At 39.3% G+C, this 23,275-nt stretch overlaps 1 long non-coding RNA gene across 2 annotated transcripts in view; it reads right to left on the minus strand.

Annotated features, from left to right (window-relative positions):
• The window catches only part of LOC112132093 (uncharacterized), a 117,179-nt gene that overhangs the window by 82,545 nt on the left and 11,359 nt on the right, over positions 1–23,275 (minus strand). The window contains exon 1 of one of the 2 annotated variants that reach the window (XR_008522269.1): positions 4,610–4,834. The exons of the other annotated variant lie outside the window; for it this stretch is intronic. This is a non-coding gene — a long non-coding RNA (uncharacterized LOC112132093). Of the gene's footprint in view, positions 1–4,609; positions 4,835–23,275 lie in introns of those variants that run through there. 2 annotated transcript variants of the gene reach the window in all.

Consider the following 23,275-nt stretch of genomic DNA (forward strand, 5'->3'; position numbering starts at 1 on the left):
CCCTTATGGGCACATCTCCCCAAAATTCTCTTATACATCTAATCATGCCTTTACATCTACATCTTGAAGGACCCAATCTGGTGTGATGATGGACATATTGGAACAGAGTTATTGTGTTCGTTTGTGTGCCAGACCATAAGTTTTGAGTTACTGTATCATGTGGAATCTGGGAATCTTTGGAGAGAAGGGTGGGGCATACAAAAGAACTTCGGAACTTGGATGGTATTTATGAAATAAATGGTACAGAGATGTTTAATATTTTAACACAAGGAAAGCCAAAGCCGTGTACACCAATCTCATCACTCCCTTCAGTAACTTCCCATTAACTTATTCATTTTAAAGACATCACATTTATTCATCAAATGCTTTCAATAAAGCTCTCTGACCTCAGGCAGAGGGACCAGTATCTACGAAGTCATGAAGAGAATGGGGCTTAGCAGGTAGATTCAAAAAGATCAAGAATGGCAGTGCTGAATAATGGTGAGTAGGAGACAGGGCCGGAGAGGAAGCCATGAACCCAATCAGATAGGACATTGGCAGCTGTGGTAAGAACTTCCAGTCCTATGCTGAATATGTTGGGAAGCCAAAGAGGGCTTTGAACATGAGAATGACATGACGTAATTCATGTGAAACGCTTACTATGCATAGAGAATAAACAAAAGAGCAGGAAGAGTGCAAACTGGAGGAAAATGATTGATTGCAATAGACTAAATAATAAATGATAGTGACCTTAATTACAATGTTGGACTTTTAGCCATGCAGCTGAATTATTCTGATAAGATAAAAAGTAAATAAACAATAATCAAAGCAAAACAGAAAAAGTATAATCTCTACTCCCACTTGAAGCTAGAAGATTTTCTCTTAAGTATGTGACTAAGAATTCTTGTCCTGAAAGTGAGGTTCTTCTACATTTCAGGACCCTAAAAGATGTCTAAAAAGTGCTCTACACAACAACAAAAGAATACACATTTTTTCTCAAATGCACAAAGAACATTCTTAAGGATGGGCCACATATTAAACCATAAAAAAGTTTCAATAAATTTTAAAAGATTGAAATAATACAAGTATATTTTTAATCATAGTGGATTCAAACTAGAAATGAGTAACAGAAGAAAAACTGGAAAATGCACAAATATTAAACAACATACTCTTAAACAACCAATGGGTCAAAGAAGAGACCACAAGGGAAATACATTGACATAATAGAAAATAGAAATAGAGAATCCAAAATTTACAGGATGCAGTGAAAACAAGGATAAATGAAAAATTAATGGCTACAAAAATATATTGAAAAAGAAGAAAAATCTCAAGTCAATCATGCACTTATATATATTAAGAAATTATAAAAATAAAAGCAAACTAAACTCAGAACTAGCAGAGGGAAGGAAATAATGATTAAGAGTGGAGATAGAATAGAGTATAGAAAAAAGAGAAAATCAATGGAAACAAAATTTGGTTATTCAAAAAGATCAGCAAAATTAACAAACATTTAGCCAGGTTGACTAAGAAAAGAAAAGACTCAAATTACTAAAATCAGAAATGAAAGTGGGACATTGCTACTGATTTCATAGAAATAAAAATGATTATGGAAGAATACTATGAACGACAGTACATGAACAACTTGGATACCCTAGATGAAATAGACAAGTTCCTAGAAACACACGATATACTAAACTGACTTGTGAAAGAATAGAAAATATGAACAGACTCATAGCTAATAAAGAGAACAAAGAAAAGCCTAGAACTAGATAGCTTCAGTGGCATATTCCACTGAACATTTAAAGGCGAACAAAAACCCCTCTCAAACTCTTCAAAAAAATTGGAGACAGAAAAATACCTCACTCATTCTATGACTCACCTAGAATAGTCAAATTTATGGAGAGAGAAGGGGGAAGTTACCAGAGATTGGAGGAAAAGGTAGTAGAGACATTTTTAGTGAGTATAGTTTCTGTTTGGGATAATGGAAAAAGCTCTGGAAATGGACGGTGATGATGGTTGCACAACATTGTGAATGTACATAAAGCTACTTAATAGTACACTTAAAAATAGTTAAAATAATAGTAAATTATATGTTACGTATATTTTACAATTCTTCAAATAAATGTAATCTTTGTGGTTGTTATGCCACTACCACAGAATAAATACATACACACACACACACACACACACACACACACACACACTCCTTCAGAAAAGGAATACTTCAATTTTCTAAATTTTCTGTCTGATCACTCAAAATACTTTGACACTATGCCAAAATATCAGGAAATGTCATGTTTGTTGGAACATAAAAATGTAATGAAAACTTCAGATAGTAATTGAAATGCTCTGGCATTTAACGATGTGTGTGACTTTTAAAATGTGTTTTTGATAGACTCTGATAATTTTATAAAACTACACAAACTCATATGAATTTTTCCATGCTGCCCAGTAATCGACTGATTGCTTCTCAGTCCAAATTCACTGTCTGCCGGCTCTGCGAAACTGAATCTGAACCCTTTCAATATTTTTCCTTTGCCAGCTGCTGTGATGTTAAAACCTTGTCAGCAGAGAGCACTGGAGAGACATTGCAGGAGGAAAGAGTTTTGCTTCCTGGTTCAGGGTTTTCACTGGCCAGGCTCCCGTGGTTCTTCTCCACTGTGACAGCTCCTCCAGGTCCCACTCCTGCAGCATGCACGGCTTCCCCAGTGTCCAGCTCCTGCAGTGGGGGCGTCCAGTGCTTCCCCAGCTTCCTCCCAGGATGCTTTTGTAGTAGGATGCCTCCAGAGAGACACATCCTTGTGAACAGCTTTCCCCACACCCTAGAGGGTGGATTTCCTGCAAGTTTCAGAGGGTATAGCAAGTTCTTCCAGAACTGAACCGCAGTAGCTTCACTGTTGTCCCATGAGTCATGCCACATCCTCTCCCATAAGGTCTGGGTCTCAGTCCTGGCGGGCATGGGAAGACAGGTTGTTTTCGGAGAAGCTCTTGCTCTATCTCAGCCCTAGGGATAGTGGCTCTTCCTTATATTTGATATTCCTATATTCTTCAGAGTTTTACTTCTTACTAGCCAACACCTCATTACTCCAATCTCTTGTTATAGTTAATCATTCTCTATATTAAACTTTTCTTGTTTAAATTAATGTGGTTTCCCTCTCCTCTCTCCCAAAAGTCCTGTGTGAGCATTTGAAATGCCTTTCTTTGTGATACATCTCTTCTAAACTTTCACAGAAATTTGAACATGCTTTCTGACATGAATAATTGATTTTGAAATGTAAACTAATATGAGGATTGCATATTCTCCAATACTATTAATAATTTTTGAGTTATGTTAAAGATTTACAATAAAACATTCAATGTCCTTCACAGATAACTTTGTGATTTACTTCTGAGTTGCTTTATTATTTCCACAGCATCAGCTGTTAATATTTTTGACCTTTTCCTTTTTATATAGCAGGAGATTAAAAGAACGTTTCATAAACACTCAAGTGTACCTTTAAATGCTGGGTAGGTCCAGTGGCATAGTGGAATATAGATATTGAGGAACATTATTATGTGTTTTTGTAAAACTAGAGAGTGGACTCATTAGAATCATGTGGCAAAGAAATTTTAAAAATAACCCTCATAAAAGAAACATCATAAAAACAGAGAAAAAAGCTTAAATAGTATAACAGCTTTTATGTTACTTCTGCTTTCTATCTCTTCTTTCTCTGGCTCACTTCTTAGATAATCTCATTCTCTCACATGGATTTTAAATTTCTACAACATGGTGCCATCTTCCAAATTTTTATCTCCACTTCAGATCTCAACCCTGAATTCCTAAATTGTCAGCCCAATTGCCTACTTCATATCTCTACTTCCTTGTTTCATATACATTTCAAACAGAAAAAGTCAAACCCACAAACCTGATTCACCCACAGTCTTCTTCATCTCAATTAAAAGGCAACTCAATCTTTTCAGTTGCTCAGCCAAAGCTTATTCTATTTCTCTCTCTCTTGCACACTACATCCAATCCATACATCATTTGGCTCTGACTTCAAACTATTCCAGAACATGACCTCTTCTTTTCAACATTACTGTTACCACCCTCCTCTGAGTCACTGGCATGTCTTCCCTGAAGAATTGCAATCACAACCTAATGAATATCCCTCCTTCTATGTCATAATTAACCAGTCACCATATGATTCTAAATGGATCACATCATTGTGCTGATCAAAATGCTACAGCAGTGCCCCATCCCATTCAGTCTAAGCTGAACTGTATCACAGCCTCCAGTCCTCCACCACCTGTCCCCAGGTCCCTTTCTAACCACCTTCTACCCCTCTGCACACTCACTTCTCTTCAGACCTAGTGACTTCCCACTCTTCCTTGAACTCACCTAGTGTAGTCCTGCCGTTGAGACTTTGGCCTGGCATTTCCCTCTGCCAAGAATGCTCTTCCCTCAAACAGCTACATGACCCACTCCTCATCTCCTTCAATCTTTACCCAGAAAGCACCATTTCAGTCATGTCTTCCCTGATCATTCTACTTACAATCCAGTGCTTCCTGGTTCCCGTTATTCTGCCCTAATCATTTCCATGACAAGTATCATCTCTTCTAACATACTCTACACTTTGCTCACTATGATTACCTGTCCCTCCTAAATTGGAGGCTCCAGGAAGACCATTCTCAGCCTCTGCCCATTGCTCAACAATCACACGGCCAGAAGTAGAGATGATTTACAAAGGCAACATTCAAGGCCTCCCACAGGTATCCAGTGGACTGAATCTCAGAATTCTACCAGCATTGTTTTCTCACAAGACATGCCTAGGTTATGGTTGGATCTCACATAGAAAAATGTACAGGATGAGTATTCCCTGTTAAAGAGATTGCCGTGGTTTGGACATTTGTCCCTTCCAAAACTTATGTTGACCCCATGTGATTCTAAATTTTGGAGGTGGGGTCTAACAGAAGGTGATAGCGGGAGACCCCTCAGGAATAGATTAATACCGTCTCCAGGAGTGAGTGAGCTCTTGCTCTATTCCTTCCCACAAGAGTTGGTTGTTAAAAAGAGCCTGGAAACTCCCTTCTCTTGCTTCCTTTCTCACCATGTGATTTTTGGACGCACTGACCCCATTCACCTTCTGCCAGAAGTGGAAGCAGTCTGAGTCCCTCACCACGTGTCCAGTCTTCCAGCCAGCAGAATTATGAGCCAAATAAACATTTTTTAAAATAAATTTCCCAGCCTCAGCTATTCCTTTATAGTGATGCTAAAGAGTCTAAAGACAGGGGTGGTGGTCAAAATTCAAGCATCTTTCACCATAGTGAATTGAATGTGTTGTTCATGAGTGAGACTCTGAGGACAATCTAACTTTCGACCTCTTGGGTAAAAGGTACACAAATTTAACCTTAATCATTGCACTTAATGGCCAGACTTTTTAAAACCATGAGTTTAAAAGTGTGATTCTTAGGGAGCTAGCCTGATTGCCCCTTGGAATTTTTTATGTCACTGTGACAACTGCAAAATATCACCAGCACAAAGACACAGCATAAAAATTATTTACAAATACATGTCCTTAAAGGAAATAAATTCACTACTTTCTTGTCCAAGATTATGGCTAAAATTACAGCTCATTGGCATGGATTTTATATCTATCTATCTATCTATCTAAAACACTGATGATACTGAAAAACTTGGAACAGTATCTGGTCCAAGGTAGCTGCTTAATAAATGTCTGATGAATGGAATGGAAACTGGAAGGCTATCATTTGTTATATGAGTCTTTAAAGTAACAATGAAGTTTCTATTTAAGTGTAATTTTTAAAGTTTTTGTAAATTGTGTTGTCAGTACTGACAACAATAAAATAACCAAGAAATAATATATGAGTGCTTATTGATGAAGAAATAAATTAAATGCAGTCCAATTAGGTACCAGACAAGAAAGTAATGGGCTTAAATTCTTACAAATATTATAATAATGTTCAACTAAAATACTTCCACCCATTGCCGTGTACTGCCATGAGTACCACACACTGAATTGCAAATAATTTCAACATTATTGCACCAACATCAAAATAAGAACATGCAGAGAAACATGGCCTTTTTTTCCAACTTCATGGCAGCTTAAAAAATATATCTCACCCTTAATGCATTCTAAACATGGGCCAGGCTCGGGTGTGAGAGCTGCTACACAGACAGAACTAATTAGTCAATACTTTATGTATGGGATGTTGGACTTTGAACATAGCAGCTTTTGGTACAATCAGAGATTTATCCAAGGCAGATGCTGAGATATATAACAAATTAAGCTTTGAATAAGACAGTTTTAAATGGATGATTCACACTTTTTAACAGTTGTGAACAGAAGCCAAACAGCAAATCTGAAAAAAAATCTAAACTCTTGTTCAGAGAAAAGATTAAACTAAATCTGCTGGGAGGGAGGAGGAAAGGGGACTCAGAGCTGCAGCACCTGTGGAGAGCCTGGGACAGTCTCCTGAAACATAGGCCAGTGTCCTGTGCCTCCATCCAACCTCGTTAGCCCATGTGGCACAGGAACACCAAGGGCCTGGTCAATGGCTCAAGGTCTTTCCTGCTCATTCCCCCTCACTTCCTGCTAGATGCAGCTTTCAAAAAACCAGACTCTAGCTCTGCCCCAGCCTCCACCAGACTTCAAACCAGTCTCAAAATGGAGCAGTTTAGCCCCAAAATGCATTTTAAAACTTTTTGCCATGTTTTTTTCCTCCCTAGTCTCAAGATGTAAACTTGAAGCAAACTGACAAACATATTCACAGGTTCTGGTAACTAGGATATGGATATCTTTGGGGGCCATCATTCCACCTATCACAGGCCTTCAACTATAAATTATCATTATAAATATTATAGATTTACAGATAAGGCTTGTCCCAGGGAGACTTAGACCAAGTCTAAGGTGCAGAGTGTTCCTGAGGTCAGATAACACTCCATCCTCACTGAAAGGATAGTGTGTTCATTGGACAGGTACACAACGAATGGTGGTTGATTAAAGGTGGTCACGTGTTGTCAGGCCACTGTGCTCCAGCATCCAAGCAGCTGGCATAGGAGAAGGGAGAGGCCTCTGGCTGTTCCTGGAAGGACAGCATGGCCTGGCTGTTTAGAGCTGAGACTTGGGTTTCAGGCTGAATTTGCTGTGCCACATACCAGCCCTGTGACCTTGAAACCACCACTTCATCTCTCTGAGCCACAGCTGTTTCACTGGAGACACAGGAGTCATGATATTAACTGCTTTATATAGCTGTTGGGACAAGTGAGGTCTTGTATGTGCATTAAGTTAAGCATGTCAATAAATGTGACCTATTATTGCTATAAATAATACAATAAGAAGGAAAATTAGTCTAATTTTGATTTGAACAAAAGCCTTTTATTAACTCAGGAAGGGGACCTGCACTGATTCCTGAAGCGTGAGATTCAGGACAAGTCTGCAGAGTGTTGAAGAAGCGACAGCAAGACACTGGGAAGAGAGGTCCCAGCTGTGCAGGTCAGGAGGTAGGATTGGAAGGATAACACTCTTCTCTGAAGAAATGCTGGAAAGGTTTGCTAAAAAGATTCAGATTTGGTCAGACCCCTGTGAAGCACCTCAGTATGGGATTTGAAAATACAGTGTCCTGAATGGGACACTGAGCCCAAGTTAAAACGCTGCACACTTTGCATTTAGAATGAAGGAACAAACTGTCACCTAGCTTGGGATAAAATCCTCCACTGGTCCCAGCTCAGGGAAGGCTGCCAAGCACTCACTGGGCACAGCAGGACACAGGGTTCCCAAGGGGAGAGTAACCAGGCTACGGACTCTGGGGCCCACACACAGATCGGACCTGGCCTGGGCACAGCTGGCAGGGCAGCCAGCAGGAAGGGCTCCAGGCAGGCTCCTGCTCTAATACTTCTTTCTGGAAGCCCAGACCTGCCACCAGAACTCTGTGGACAGTTCTGGGACTCTAGGCACCCTAATAGTTTCTGCAAGTTGACTTTCCTGAGGACACAGGGAAACAACAGATAGCACAGGACGTGCATGGCCACAGGCAGGCCTTCGGTGCCATCCCTGCCAGGGGACTGGAGCTGATCCTGGCCAATTCTCAGAAGTCACCTGAGATGCACTCTGCAGCCTCAGGAGCCAAAAACATGGTTCCTTTCCCAGACACCCCACGGTTCTGGGCCTGAAATCAAGTACACTCCTTCTTTAAATAGGGATTACTTTTTAAAATCCAATTAAATAATACAGGTGAAAATGCTTTCTTTATGCTCTTAAATATTATAAAAATGGGAATTTATATTTCTTCATTAATAATAATTCAAACATTGAAGATTCTGCTATGTCATCTTCATTGAAGCCCCATGAAGTCCCATTGTGGATGAAAAGCAGTACAAATGATGAAAAGCCTAGCAGTGCAGAATAACAGTAACAATTTGTGTTTGCCTACTGGTATTTGCTTACCAAATGCTTTATCTACAATAATTATCTATCTTATCGAGCTCTTGCAATAACCCTGGGTGGCACATGAGGATTGCACAGTTCTCCTAATTCCCTTAACTTAAAACTGACATTTATTCTTCTCTACCTAATATTGGGCAGGCTTGGCCCTGTGGGTGGACTTTTTCTCCTGGATGCTGTAACCTTTTGCCTCCGTTGGCCCCACTCCCATTCTCCTCCTTCCTCTTAGTCCTCCTCATCTCAGTCCTCCAGTTTTTACCTACCAGGATTCTGTGTCTGAGCCCCAGAATACAAAAAATGAGGGATCATAACAGGATGATTTTTCCCAATTTTCTGAAGGTAGTACATAATTAATAACATTCTCTGCTGCATAGGAATGAAGTCAATTTATTGCATATAATGGATGCCTTAGGGATAATGTTCTCAAAGTGCGGGCCTGAGATCAGCAGCTTAGGCATCACCTGGAGACTTCTTAGAAATGTTAGAAATGCAACTTCTTGGGCACACCCACTCCCACCAGAACAGAAGCTCCCGTTGTGGGGCCCAGCAACCTGTGTTTTGACAGGCCTTACAGTGGTCTAGATACATGTTCAATTAAAAAAACCATTGCCTTTAGGATATTCAGACATAATTCTCCCTGGGATGCCCAGTGGAGAAGTTCTGGCTGGGTTCCCGTTCTTCTCTTGTTCATCTTTAAGCCCATTTTCCATGCCTCTCTCTGAGTCCTGGCCAATCTTTGACTCTATCACTTCAAGTGCCATTGAAGTGTGCATGATCCCCAAAGCACAGGCTGCTTACTACTGAAAATTCCTCCTTACATCTTTCTCCACAGACCCTCAAACTCAATATGCCCTGAGCTCCTGCACTGGCTCTGTATGTGTGGGTGCTTGACCCCTTCTACCTCCTGTCATGCATGCCCCCCTCCTCTGGTCCTGGCTTACTTCTCCTTCTCCTCTGAGTCTTAGCCAAGCAATTGCTCTGTTAGGAAGCCTGAGTTGTCCTCTGGTTTAAATGCCTTTTCTTAGTTCCCATATCATTCTGTAGAGCTCTATCACAATTCTCTCATAACAAAATCTATTGTGATTCCTTTAGATGCTCCTCTTCTCACTACAGTGCAAAATCTGAAGAATCAGGGATTATTATCCTTTGTCCCCAAATTGAAATCATATTATGCATACTAGATTTGTATAAAAATATTTTGGTTTTATACTACATATTGGCTCCATCCTCTGAAGTGTGAGAACATTAATTTGCCTATTAATCTTCTGCCTCCCTACACCCATGTCTCAATATCTAATTATAATATTGTTTGTGCAATGTCTATGTTTAAAACATGTACATTCTCTCTTGTGATTCCAACTTGAAATTCATATCATGTCTATATGTCAGTGCACTCGAGGCTCACCTCCAGTTTCCCTGTTACTGAGGTTTATAACGGCTCCTCTCCTGCCAGGTTAGAATCAGCCTGGTTTTGCAGGAAGTTCCACAATAACTCAATGGCCAATTAAATGCTCTCTGAATTCACAGTTCACTGAGGACACACCAACAGTCAGGGAAATATATTCAACACACACGGGCAGTAATAAGGGTATGAAAGGAACCACAGTGAATAGAGTAGCTCAGGAGACCAGCAAGCTGCCTGACCAACAGGTCCAGTTTTCGCATTAATGCAGACCACTGAACACTGTGAAGGGTGGGGGTGGCTCCTGTTTTCTCAGAAGGGCTTCTGGCAGCTCAGCCAGCCTTTTCCAATGGAAAAGTGGTCTCAGAGTTCTCAGGGACAGAGAATCTGCAGATGCCTCAGCAATGATGAATTTCTTTGCTGATTTTATTGCCCTCTGCAAGAGTTTCTGTGATCTTTCTCTACATTTTGGCTTCACTTTCTTGACAGGTCTTGGTGGCTGTTCACAGAATGCATCATCTTATTGATGTAGGATGTCCTGGCAACTGCAACAGGGTGCCACCCATGGGTGTCAAAGTGGCTTTCACCCATGTTAACGGGGGGCCTAGGGAGTGGGAATATCCACTCTTACCCACGTACACCCTATCTCCCCTACAGTTAGTAGCCTTCAAATTCCCTAGACCTCATTTATACCATGGATACTAGCATGAACTATGTCCATGAAATGGAAGGTTTGGCTTGTTTGGCTTCTTTGGCAGGAATTAGTCATGTTCACCTGTGTTGTGCCTTTTAACTTCTACTATCATCTGCCTCTGGATCTCTCAGATCCAGTTTTCTTTCCTAGGGCTTTGACCCAAAGACTGGAATTGAGTGTGGGACAAAAATTTGTCTCCAAGTGAGGAGAGGTTCAATGGACTCCTTATTATAAGTGGAATGCTAAGCTGAAACTGCGGAATTGAGTCCTCCACTAAAAAGAGAGGTGAGTCCTGTGACACACTCAGATAACTGGTGACTATAGTTATGCTTGCTAAGATTTGGGTGCATGAGGCTTTGCTTTGGTCAGCTCCCTTGGTCTTACTTTCCCAAAAAGTAACCTCTGGGTGATGGGCACCCTATTTATTCTCATGACCTGGCAGGAATTTCAGGATAATTGCTCAGAACTAGAATATAGGTCCAGATTCTTACATTACCCATCCCCTTTTGTTCCCTCTGAGCTGCAGTAGGCAATCACTGCTTGGTTCACAGGAGTAAGCAGGGTTAGTCTAAAATGTAGGCAAAAACTTAGAAACAACTATTGAGTCTACAATTTGATGACAATTATATGAGAAATTTTGAAACATAATTTCTCTGTCTCCAGTCCTCATTTTTTTTTTTTTTTTTTTGAGATGGAGTCTCTGTCATCCAGGCTGGAGTGCAATGGTGCAATCTCGGTTCACTGCAACCTCCGTCCCCCGGATTCAAGAGATTCTCCTACCTCAGCCAATCCAGTAGCTGGGATTACAGGCACATGCCACCATGCCCAGCTAATTGTATTTTTAATAGAGAAGGAGTTTCACCATGTTGGACAGGCTGTTCTCAAACTCCTGATCTCAGGTGATCCACCTGCCTCAACCTCCCAAAGTGCTGGGATTACAGGCATGCACCACTGTGCCCAGCCATTCTGGTTTTTTTCAAAAACAAATCATGATAAGATTGAATTGTTTGTAAAATAGACTTTAGTCTTATATTTGGCCTGTTTATTTGCATAAAGTATAGTAAGCATTATTATTTTTACATAGGCCTTTTAGATTGGCTTTGATGGAACTCTGTTCCAGAAGGAATCTCAGGTAGGAGTTTCTAAGGCAAAGCCCAGCTATGGGTTTGTATGTTCAAATACCTGTGAGTTGGGTAAACTCCTCTCTTCTTGAGGTCCCAAGATCATAGGGTTCCTGGGCCTGTTAGAAAGTGACAGTCTTTACTCACTGCAGGTTAGGAACCCTGTATGGGGACTGTGTAGACAAGATATGAGGCTGGCTTTCCCAAGGGGCTTTTATTGGCTCTGCAATTTGAATTGGACTCCTTAAAGGGAAGCATACCCTTCCAGTCAAAGCCTTAGTAAAACAACCATTTTCTCCAATTGTGTCCTGTTGCAAAAGAAAAGGGATTATTATTGCACTGATGCAAACAACTATATTGCCTTAAGTTAAGAATACACACAACTATCTTCCAGGTTCCAAAGAAACCAGGCAGAGAGGGAGAGGCAAATATGCTCCAAATTTGATTCACAGGAGTATACCTTAATCAATTCTTAAAGGCCATAAATAGCTTAAAATAAGTATCCTTGACTCTAAAAAACAAAACAAGAATCAGCAATGTTCCACACAAAAGTCAAACAAATTGCTTCAGTTTTTTATTAGTTCAGTCCATTCAGTTAACTCTGGTTTTGCTTGATATTTGTGAACATTTCAGCTCTTCAGAATTCCTGTAAATTTTTTCTTTATTCCAATGTCACAATCTCCAAAGTTATCAGAAACTTACATTTTAGAGCACCTATTAAAGTTCTACAGCTGATTATAAACCATTTATTGAAGAGTATCAAAACAAGACAACAATTGACTCTGAATAACAAAATGTCTAGGGTAGTTACTGTCAGAAACATGATTGACAAGGAAGTTTTGTTAACTCTATGGTTTACAATAACTTAACATAACAATGTTAACTGTGATTGATAGCGTATACTCAGACATTAGAATTTTAGAAATCCCATACAATTTTGGAACACACATTAATATTATTCCCTAAAATATAACCTAAAGAAGATTAAACATAATTTTAGCAATCCCATGTGCCTAAACATGTTAACTAATCCTGTTTACCAATCTTCTGGATGCTGTAGGAGCTTTCTGTATCATCCAAAAGCCAGGTGTCAGGAAAGAGAATTTTGAAACTGAAGTTTGATTTTGGGAAGCCCGTTAAATATGTTAGAAGTTTAAAACACTTGATGTTACAAAATAAGATTTCAGATTACCCTAAGTTATTTATTTTTCCAAAATGATGATGCAGAATTTTTTTTAAAAAACAAAAACCTTGTATAACCCTTTAAAAATGTTGCCAAAGAGCACATTCATGTCTTAAGAGTACGTTGTTGTTGTTTTTTTTTTTTTTGAGATGGAGTCTCACTCTGTCACCCAGGTTGGAGTGCAGTGGCACTGTCTCGGCTCACTGCAAGCTCTGCCTCCAGTGTTCATGCCATTCTCCTGCCTCAGTATCCCAGATAGCTGGGACTACAGGTACCCGCCACCATGCCTGGCTATTTTTTTTTGTATTTTTAGTGGAGATGGGGTTTCTCCATGTTGGCCAGGATGGTTTTGATTTCCTGACCTGATGATCCACCTGCCTCAGCCTCCCTTTGTCGTACTTTTATTTCAATGCTCAATTTACAGAAAAACAATGTAATAATACCCTTTTCAATTTAGTCACTATGTTAACACTTGGAATTTCTTTTGTGAGATGAGACAATCCTCCAGAACTTGTTTTAACTTTATCTTATTAAATTCAAAACCATCCTTTAACCCTAGGCAAAAATTTACATTCTGATGACATCTGCTTTTTACCAATAATCTTTAAGGCTAGTTTTATTTCTCAAAGATTAAAGTCATGTGAACTAAAAGGTACTACAGCTTTTATTTTCCTTTCAAAAAATATTTGATCCAAGTGCTTATTCTTCTTTAAGTCAATTAATTAGAGCTCTTTTGTATAGAAGTTACAGACATAACACATATATAACTACACAGACAAGCAGAAAAGGATCCAGTAGGAGTAAGATTTTTTGTTTGCCAATCTCCTAATTGGATTCTTGCCATCTTGCTGGAGCCCTTTAAGAGCAAGACTAGAAAACATGCAGTCTCTAGGGCCTAATAAACATGGATAGCCAGAAGACAAAAACAGATTTTGAGAGGGATCCATCTACCTCTAATTCCTGGGGCTCCATGAGGAAAACAGAGATCTCTCTTCTCTCACATATGCATTAAAAGTGGCAAGGCAAAATGGAGAAAAATAATTCAGTTGACTGAGAAAAAACCTTTTCCAGCAAAACAAGATCCAAGAAGACAGGAAAATAAAGACCTTTAAAATATGCCTACAATTTGGATATCCACTTTTAATTAAGCTGAGGGTTGTTTAAGAAAATCCTTTTAAAACCCTTGTTACCTGACTTTAGCTGCACCAAGTAGCCAATATTTCTAGCTTTCAAACTAAAAGTGACCTCCCAGGTGCTCAGAGAAAGGGAAAGCCAAGGCAGTTCATAGAGTGGAAGAGAATAAACAAATAGCAAAAGTCCTATAGATATCAAACCAGAAAGAACTCATTTCCTAAGCCAGGATTGAACCTGGGCTGCCATTTTAAAATGGTGGAGGCCAAAACAAACCCTTCCAGTGTGGTTACAGGTCATGTGTCCAAGGACATCAAACAAGATGGAGGCCTTCAGCAAAGTTTGCTACTGACCGTACAGAAAGACATGCAAAACACACCAGATTGGCTACACCTTAAGTCCAACCTCACAAATCTTTTTCCATAATTAAAACTATGAGAACATAAACGTAATAGTTGGGGTCCTGGGCTAGTAAAACGTTTTCTAAAAGGATAAAAAAAAAAATCTCTGACTTAAGTGTTAACTCATGACCTGTTGGGGAAAAGAAAAAAAGCTTAAACTGCAAGGCTGTTGATAACTACCCAAAGGGTGCAGAAAAGAAAAAAAAAAAAAAAAGCTTAAAGTGCAGGGTTGGAAAGATGCCTAGGGGAAAAACCTTTTATTTTTATGTAAATGGGTTCTTCCAACTGGGAGAGAAACTTAATTGCTGATGGAGCTGGACTCCTTGGCTAGGGGAGGGGAGAACACCATGGACACATGGCAGAACACTTGCCAGCCTGCCATATGGGGGCCCTTGGGCCTTAGCCACTGCTTACCTGTTTATCCTGTAAAAAGAAAGAAAATGCCACAGAAGGCTGGTTTGGACCAATACTGACATTCCCGGCCCCTGAGAGTAAAGGGGCAGGGGGGACACAGTTTTCTCTACCCTCAGAAGAAGTCCAAAGACAAAATGGCTTAGAAACAAAACGGAAAAAGATTTTCTTTATTTGCATCTTACTAACCCTTCCTCATGTCCCCATACAGGCCACCAAAATCATGCAGGATTTTTTCTCCTTAGTTCACCTAAAACTAGGTTCTTGTCACACTACCAGGAAAGATTAGGCATACAGACACATTAAAGGTGAGGAGACCAGAATTTATTAAAAGAAAGCTCTCAGTGAAAAAGGAAGGGGTCCTCCTAACAGGTTCCCACTTCAAATATTGAATACCAGGCAACCACACACCAGCTGAAGAGGCCAGGCTCCTTGCCCCCGCACAAGGTGCAAACATCCTCCCAGTGCATAGGTGGGTCCCCAGTTTGTTGTAGGCTTGCACATACAAGACCCTGGGTAGGTTCCCTCATCTTCACAAAAGCATCTGATGTAAATACTTGTGAGGTGGGTTGGAGATTCTCCGGGGACGCCACCTTATCTGCCTCCCGCATCTATCATTATCACCTCAGTGCTTATCATTAGGAGGGTTCAGCAGTTTCATTGTGGGCTGAGTCACTTATCATAAGGGACTCCATTTGGTGATGTTTAGGATCCAAAAACATTATTATATATTAGTTGTTCTTTGGGTTGACTAACTTATTGTTTATGATAAGAGCTCATGACCATTATTTGTCTCCAATTAGTAAATGTTTGGGAAGTTCTGTTTCTCTGTGAAGATCTTTTTTTGACATAAAATTCTGGGGTCACTTTTTTAAAATGTTTCATAATGGCAAAAAGTTTTCTACCTTTAAGAGAGCATAAGTAGTAAACTGAGGCAATAGTTTGGCACACCTGTTACCAAAGCTGATACAGTTGGTTGCAGAGCAGTAGAGTGTAAATCATACAGAGTATAAACAGATGCAGAGGATACTACAGTGAACAGCTGCAGAAACCAAAAGTAAAATGCTAAGCCTTCCCACTGACTGAATGGACATGCTTTTAGCCAAAGGAACCCTAGAGCAATGTGCAAAACCAAATTTTCAGGCCATGACAGGTAGGTAGGTTGGACACACCTCATTATACCTCATCCTTGCTGGAGGTTAACCACAATTGACTAGCATTAGCATTAAAAAAGAGATATTAAGACTGACCAAACAGACTCTTTGTAGCAATAAAATATTCCATCCCAATCTGACTCTGGTATACCATCATGTGACAAATAGCAGGCCCTAAAGGAAATCAAAATATTTTATCACAAAATATATTTCTTTAATATATTTTGAAATGGCACTGCAAAGCCATTTTTGTTGTGGAAATTTGCATGTGTAGAACATCTGCTTACCTTTCTAGGTCTTTCCTGTAATTAAGAGAGAATAAATGAGAATCTGACACCTTTAGGTCTAAAAAGAGACATTTGCCATCTATTCTCTCAGAAGCCTGCTACCTGGAGGCTTCAGTTTTATAACAAGAACCTTGGCTTCCACAACCCCCCATCTTAACTCAAGCATTTCTTTCCACTGACTTCAAATCTTTAAACAAATCTTAACTCTATTTCCCCACCCAACTTTAAAGCATCCTGCTTTTTAGGCCAAACCGATGTCTACTTTATACACATATTGATTTGTGTCATTGCGTGTAACTTCTGTTTCCCTAAAATGCATAAAACCAATCTATAACCCGACCATCTCAGGCACTTTTCCTCAGGACCACTTAGGATTATTCCCCTGGCTGTAGTCACTCATATTGGCTCAGAATAATTCTTTTAAGTATTTTACAGAGTTTAGCTTTTACAGCTTCACACCCACCAACAAGTTAAAGATGTACAATATTAAGAATATCATTAAAGCAATATTAAGACTATCATTAACAAATCATGTTATTAATGCAAGAGTTAAAGAAAGAGGAAAGAAACATGAAAAGTGGCTCAACAGTCAAAGACAAGTTTATTTTAGAGGATAAACCTGAGAAGGGCTTCTGGCCGATTTCGGTCAGGAGCGCTCTCTCTCTTACAGACTAAGAGTATTTATGGGTTTTAGGGTGAGAGAGATTATCTTGCAACCCAAGCTTGGAATGTCTCTGTGTGGGGGAGAAGTTAATGGAGGGGTTGGAATGCCTCTGGTTGGAGGGGAGGTTATCTGGGGTCTGGCATGTCTCTGGTTGGGGAGGGGATTGGAATGTTTCTGGTTGGAGATATCATTTGTGGTTTATGGTCATGCTGACCTTAGTCATTAGGTTTATGCCCTTTGGATTTAGGTGGTTTTTCATCAAGGGAACTTTAAAGCGGCAATGCTTGTCCAAGATGGTCATACTCCTGCTCTGTCAGTTAACCCTGAGTAGCTCCTTCCCATCCCTCTCTCTGACATCAGTTTATCATGTTCTTGTTTTCATCTTAGTTTTATTCTACATTTGTTTTTAAAAACTATGTAGTTGTACATTTAGTGTTTGTTCAGAACCAGCTTTTTCCACACTCTGTCTCTGAGGTGCACTCATGTTGAAGTTAATAGCCATTGTGTGCTTCTTTTTCATGTATTGTATGAATATGTTGCATTGTATGTATTTATTCTGTTGATGGGGAAACTGTAATATTCTATACTGTAAAAAAGCTTCTGTAAATATTCTTATACATGTTCCCTGGTGACTTTTGAAAGAGCCTTCTAAGTTATGAACTGAGATTTGGCATTTTTGGGTCACAGGTGACATATCTCATCAATTTTACATGAGAAGTCTGGACTGTTTCTAAAGTGATTTTTACTGATTTTTCAGTCCCACCATCAGTGGGTATTTCTATTGATTCCCATCCTCACCAACACATGGAATTGTTTCATTATTATCAATCCAGAAACTGTAAATTGTCCTCCATTGGGGTTTTAATTTGCATGTCCCTGTTTACTAGTGAAATTGAAAATCTTTTAAACATCACACTCTACTCAAGTTTCCTCTGCTGTGAAGTATGTGTCCACCTCATTGGCTCATTTTCCAAGTGGGACAGTACTTGTTTCTGTGTCCTCAAAATTGAATTTCTCAACAGCTATGAATATGATATGTATCTTCTCCCAGGCTCTGGCATGGTTACTCACTTTCTTTATCAGTTTTTGGATAAACAAAAGTTCTCAGTTTTATTGAAGTTGAATTTGTCAATTTTTTTTATGGTTTCAATTTGGTTTAGGAGAGCCTGGCTTTCTTCAAGGTCAAATTCTTCTCTATTTTCTCCCAAAAACTCTTAAGTTTCTACAAGTGTTGATTCATGGGGAATTTATTTTTGTCTACGCTATAAAGTAGAAATTCAATTTAACTTTTAGATAGGTAGCCAAACATCTCAGTGCATATGTTAAATGGTTTCTCTTTTCCCTGTTTATCTGTGGAATGAGCTCCTTTGTAACTCAGATGTATTTCTATGGTCATGTTTCTACTCCATTTATCTACTCACTTATCACTGTGCCAATACTATATGTCTTAATTATAATTTTGTTTTGTTTTGTTTTTGTTTTGAGACAGAGTCTCACTCTATCACCCAGGCTGGAGTGAAGTAGCACAATTTTGGCTCATTGCAACCTCCACCTTCTGGGTTCAAGTGATTCTCCTGACTCAGTTTCGCAGGGAGGTGGGACTACAGGTGCCCTCCACCACACCCAGCTAATTTTTGTATTTTTAGTAGAGATGGAGATTCACCATCTTGGCCAGGCTGGTCTCAAACTCCTGACCTTGTGATCCACCCATCTCAGCCCCCCTAAGTGCTGGGCTTAGAGGTGTCAGTCACCATGCCCGGCCAATAGTTTTATATTTATTTTTTCTGTTAAGATGTGACATCTTGGTATTTGACAAAACTAGTTGGCTTACTTTGTTTTCAATCAGGGGAAACTAATGAAATTTTGTAATGTGATCTCAGTTTCTCCTTCAACTTTTATTAATTTTGCTTTATATATTTATTAACTACATGTAATATTTGAGCATGTGTATTATCATCATCAATTTATTCTTTGATCGTACTACAATATATGGAGTACATCACTATAGAATCCCTTCTCCTAGAATACTCAGCCCAGCCTGTAGAAACACTGGGCCTGTAAGAAGCAAGAATAAAGAAGAGAGAACCAACAACACCAAAAGGGCAGCTATGTGGGGCTGACCAACTGGTGAGATAAAACAAGACAAGGGGAAGTAAGAAATAGTCACATTAAAATTTTTGAAGCATTTTAAGATACTGGAAAGGGAATCCAAAGTGAATAAAATCAAATGTAGGTGATGAAAAGAAAAAATCAGGAATTTTTCCACCCCACATCGACACCCACTCACAGACACACACAGACCCAACCTAAAAATAAGGATGCAAGCTGAAGTATGGGCAACTGAATAAGTCCAAACCTCCCAACACATCCCAGAAATAATACACAAGTGGAAAGATGGACACACAAATAGAAGATATACAACCATACAAGACCAAGAGCAGAACAATGGTTCCCAGAGTCTTGGGGACTGGGGAGATGTTGATAAAAATACAAAATTTCAGTTAGACAGGAGGAATAAGTTCAAGAGATTTGTTGTACAACATGGTGACTATGGTTAATAACAAGGTATTCTACTGAAAATCACTAAGAGTGTAGATTTAAGTGTTCTCATCACACACAAAAAAATAGTTGTGAGGTAATGAATATGTAAATTAGCTGAATTAAGCCATTTCTAAATGCATGCGTATTATAAAACATCATGCTATTCATGATATATATATATATAATTTCTATTTGTCAACAATAATTAAGTTTAAAAAATGACAGAAGACCTTTCACCTTCATCATAGCTAGAAGACAGAGAACCCTCAAACTTCAAAATGCTTGTAAGTAGAAGAATAAACAATACAGGCCAATGAGCTGTCTCCTGCACTCTGAAAAATGTTGTGTGTGAGAGAAAGGAGTTAATGGGTAGCCTAAGCATTGACCAAAACATCACTTCATGAAACACTACGTGACTTCAAAATATACTACAAGGCTACAGTAACTAAAACAACATGATACTGGTACCAAAACAGATATGCAGACCAATGGAACAGAACAGAGGCCTCAGAAACAACACCACACATTTACAACCATCTGATCTTTGAGAAACCTGACAAAAACAAGCAATGGAGAAAGGATTCCCTATGTAATAAATGGTGCCAGGAAACAGGCTAGCCATTTGCAGAAAACTGAAATTGGACCCGTTCCTTACACCTTATACATAAGTTAACTCAAGGTGGATTAAACACTTAAACGTAAGACCTAAAACCATAACAACTCTAGAAGAAAACCTAGGCAATACCACTCAGTACGTAGGCATGGGAAAAGGCTTCATGACTAAAACACCAAAAGCAATTGCAACAAAAGCCAAAATTGACAAAGGGGATCTAATTCAACTAAAGAACTTCTGCACAGCAAAAGAAACAATCATCAGAGTAAACAGACAACTACAGAATGGGAGAAAAATTCTGCAATCTATACATCTGACAAAGCACTAATATCCAGTGTCTACAAGGAACTTAAACAAATGTACAAGAGAAAAACAAACAATCCCATCAAAAAGTAGGCAAAGGATATGAACAGACACTTCTCAAAAGAAGACATTTATGTGGCCAACAAATATATGAAAAAAAAGCTCATCATCACTGGTCATTAGAGAAAGGCAAATCAAAACCACAATAAGATACCATCTCATGCCAGTGAGAATGGCGATTATTAAAAAGTCAGAAGACAACAGATGCTGGACAGGATGTGGAAACTGGAATGCTTTTACCATTGGTGGGAATGTAAATTAGTTCAACCATTGTGAAAGACACCTCTGTTGTTTTTTATTTAAGACAGAGTCTGGCTCTGTCACCCAGGCTGGAGTACAGTGGTGCAATCTACAAACTCTGCCTCCCAGGTTCAAGCAGTTCTCCTGCCTCAGCCTCCCAAGTAACTGGGATTACAGGCACATACCACCACGTCTGGCTAATTTTTGTATTTTTAGTAAAGACAGGGCTTTACCACATTGGCCAGGCTGGTCTCGAACTCCTGACCTCAAGTTATCCACCCATCTTGGCCTCCCATAGTGTTGGGATTAAAGGCGTGAGCCACCGCACCTGGCCTTGCATGTCCTCTGGATCGCACTCCCCATGTCTCTTAGATCTCCTGTCCTCTAGGCTGGCATCATCTTCAGATTGGTCCTTGTAACATGATGCTTTGCCCCAGCATATCAGTAACTGTGACAAGTGAGATCCCAACACTCTGCCCCATAAGTTCTGGAAAGCCACTGAGATAACTCTTTTATGAAGGAAAGCACTCTGGCCACTGGCTGATTACAATGTGGGTAGTTTAGAAGGGGTGCTAGCCATTTCTTCATTTTTACCATCAATTCTTGAGTCTTTTTCAATTAACTAACTCTTCCCCAGTCCTCAGTCTTCCATTTTCCCTGTTCCTTGCACCAGCAATTTGTCTTCTTTTTGCTGCCACATTCTGTGGTTGAGATTTGTGAGATTGCAATTCCTGGCTCTTAGCCAACAGAGCAACAGTAGCTATTAAATAGAGTGGAGCAACTCAGAGGAAAACAATTTTCTTCCTTGCTAATAATTTAAAACGTCTCAATATCAGACTGTGTTCAAGTTATTCATTTCAAAAATAAAAATTTTATAAAATAATTCAAGCATATTGACAAGTACAGAAAATAAAAATTTGTATATACCACTACTCAGATGCAAGCAATGTTAGCACTGTTCCATAGCTGCATCAATTTTTTATAGGAAAAAATTAGATATTTCAAGAAAATTGAAGGCCTAGCTGCCACATCTTGGTTTCTTCACCTTGTACTTCCCTACAGTTAAGGAAATCTACCCAAGTAGACCAAAAAAAGGCATCAAAATTGGCATGTTTATGTTCTTACTGGATTTTTATAACATTGACACATGAATATGTGTATACCATATATTATTATACTGACTAACTAAGGAGTTTCTTCTCCATCCCTGAACAAGCCAAGCAGTTTATCTCCCCTCTTTGGCATTCATAACTATTGGTGAAAAAGTGGAATTCAATTAGAGTATTTCTTTTTCATTCCCAAAGCCTGTCAGGGCAATTTTGTACAGAAAAAAATCAACTGCTTAAGCAAAAAAGAATACTAGTTCAGTAAAAAAAAAAAAAAACTACATATAAGAAATAAAACTTTGAAAAGGAAAGCCTTTCCCAAATGTGTGTTTATAGAGGCTCTTTCTGTTCACAGTCGCCATTGTCAGCACTGTAGTGGAGTATGAGCTCAGCTGTTACTGCATTTCCCCAGGAGTACAGGTAGGCCCCCCTCGCTAGGTTTTTCTTCCCAGCAGCAACCACTTTAACTTCCCATTATGCACTGAGTGTGATGCAGAAAAGGAAGCATGGCCATTGTGCTCTGTGTATGGAGAGGATGCAAACACTGACAGAAAACCTGTCTCTAGGATGCTGATCAAAAAGCAAGAAGGGAACGGAAGTGGGAATAGCAAAGGACCCTCATGGGTCTGAGCATTTAGGACAACATTTGTCCTATATGAAAAAACTCTGCTCCATATATTTTATATTTTCATTTACATGAACATGCAAAAGAAGCTATAGGATTTAGCATGAAATTGTTCTGGAAGTTAATATCATGATACAGGTGCCATCTTAAATTAATACTGGACTATCACAATGCATAACTTCTCTGTTTGATGTATTTCACCATCTATCACCAAGACATAGCTTTGGATCACAGCCCAGAAACATGCTCTGTGTCTGAAGGATGAGAGATCATCGTGGCATAAATCCCAATTTTCCATCCCAGGGGTAATGTTGCATTATTCAACACTAAGCTTGTGCTCGGTCTGATAGAAATGAGGTCTGATATTATGATGCTCTTTTTTGTAGAAATAAATTAGTACTACATGTTGCTGGTTACATAAAGGAATCAGTAAAGGGGATCTGTGAGCTACTGCCTATGATTTTATAGGCTTGTAAGTGTTTAGCTGAGACCAGTGTTTTAAGGGCCACAGAATGAGAGGCAACTTGCATCATGCCCATTCTTCAAGTTATCTAACTAATGGTCTAAATTTACAATTTTCCTCATCTGAGCAAGTGCAGCACTTCATTACAGCTTGCTTACTTTATGAATCATTACTTAATTTCTGAATGCTGGCATTGACACAGTCCTGCAGCATAAAGTTCCTGTGCACCAGTCTGTATCTCCTGATCCTTAAGGAAAAAGTGTAAGGTAATGAGAAAAAACAGCAAGCCTACCCCTCCTAGATTTCTATATTTCTTTATGGCATGGTCACCTACACATAACACTTGACTCAGAAGCTCCAAAGCTTTTGCTAAAAAAATGATTTTTTTTTTATTCCTCAGAAGTTTTGAAATGACTTGTTGTAAAACAAAAAGGATAATTTAGAGGAATGCTAATG

The sequence above is a fragment of the Pongo abelii genome, chromosome 12 (assembly GCF_028885655.2).
Source record: "Pongo abelii isolate AG06213 chromosome 12, NHGRI_mPonAbe1-v2.0_pri, whole genome shotgun sequence".
Taxonomy (NCBI): domain Eukaryota; kingdom Metazoa; phylum Chordata; class Mammalia; order Primates; family Hominidae; genus Pongo; species Pongo abelii.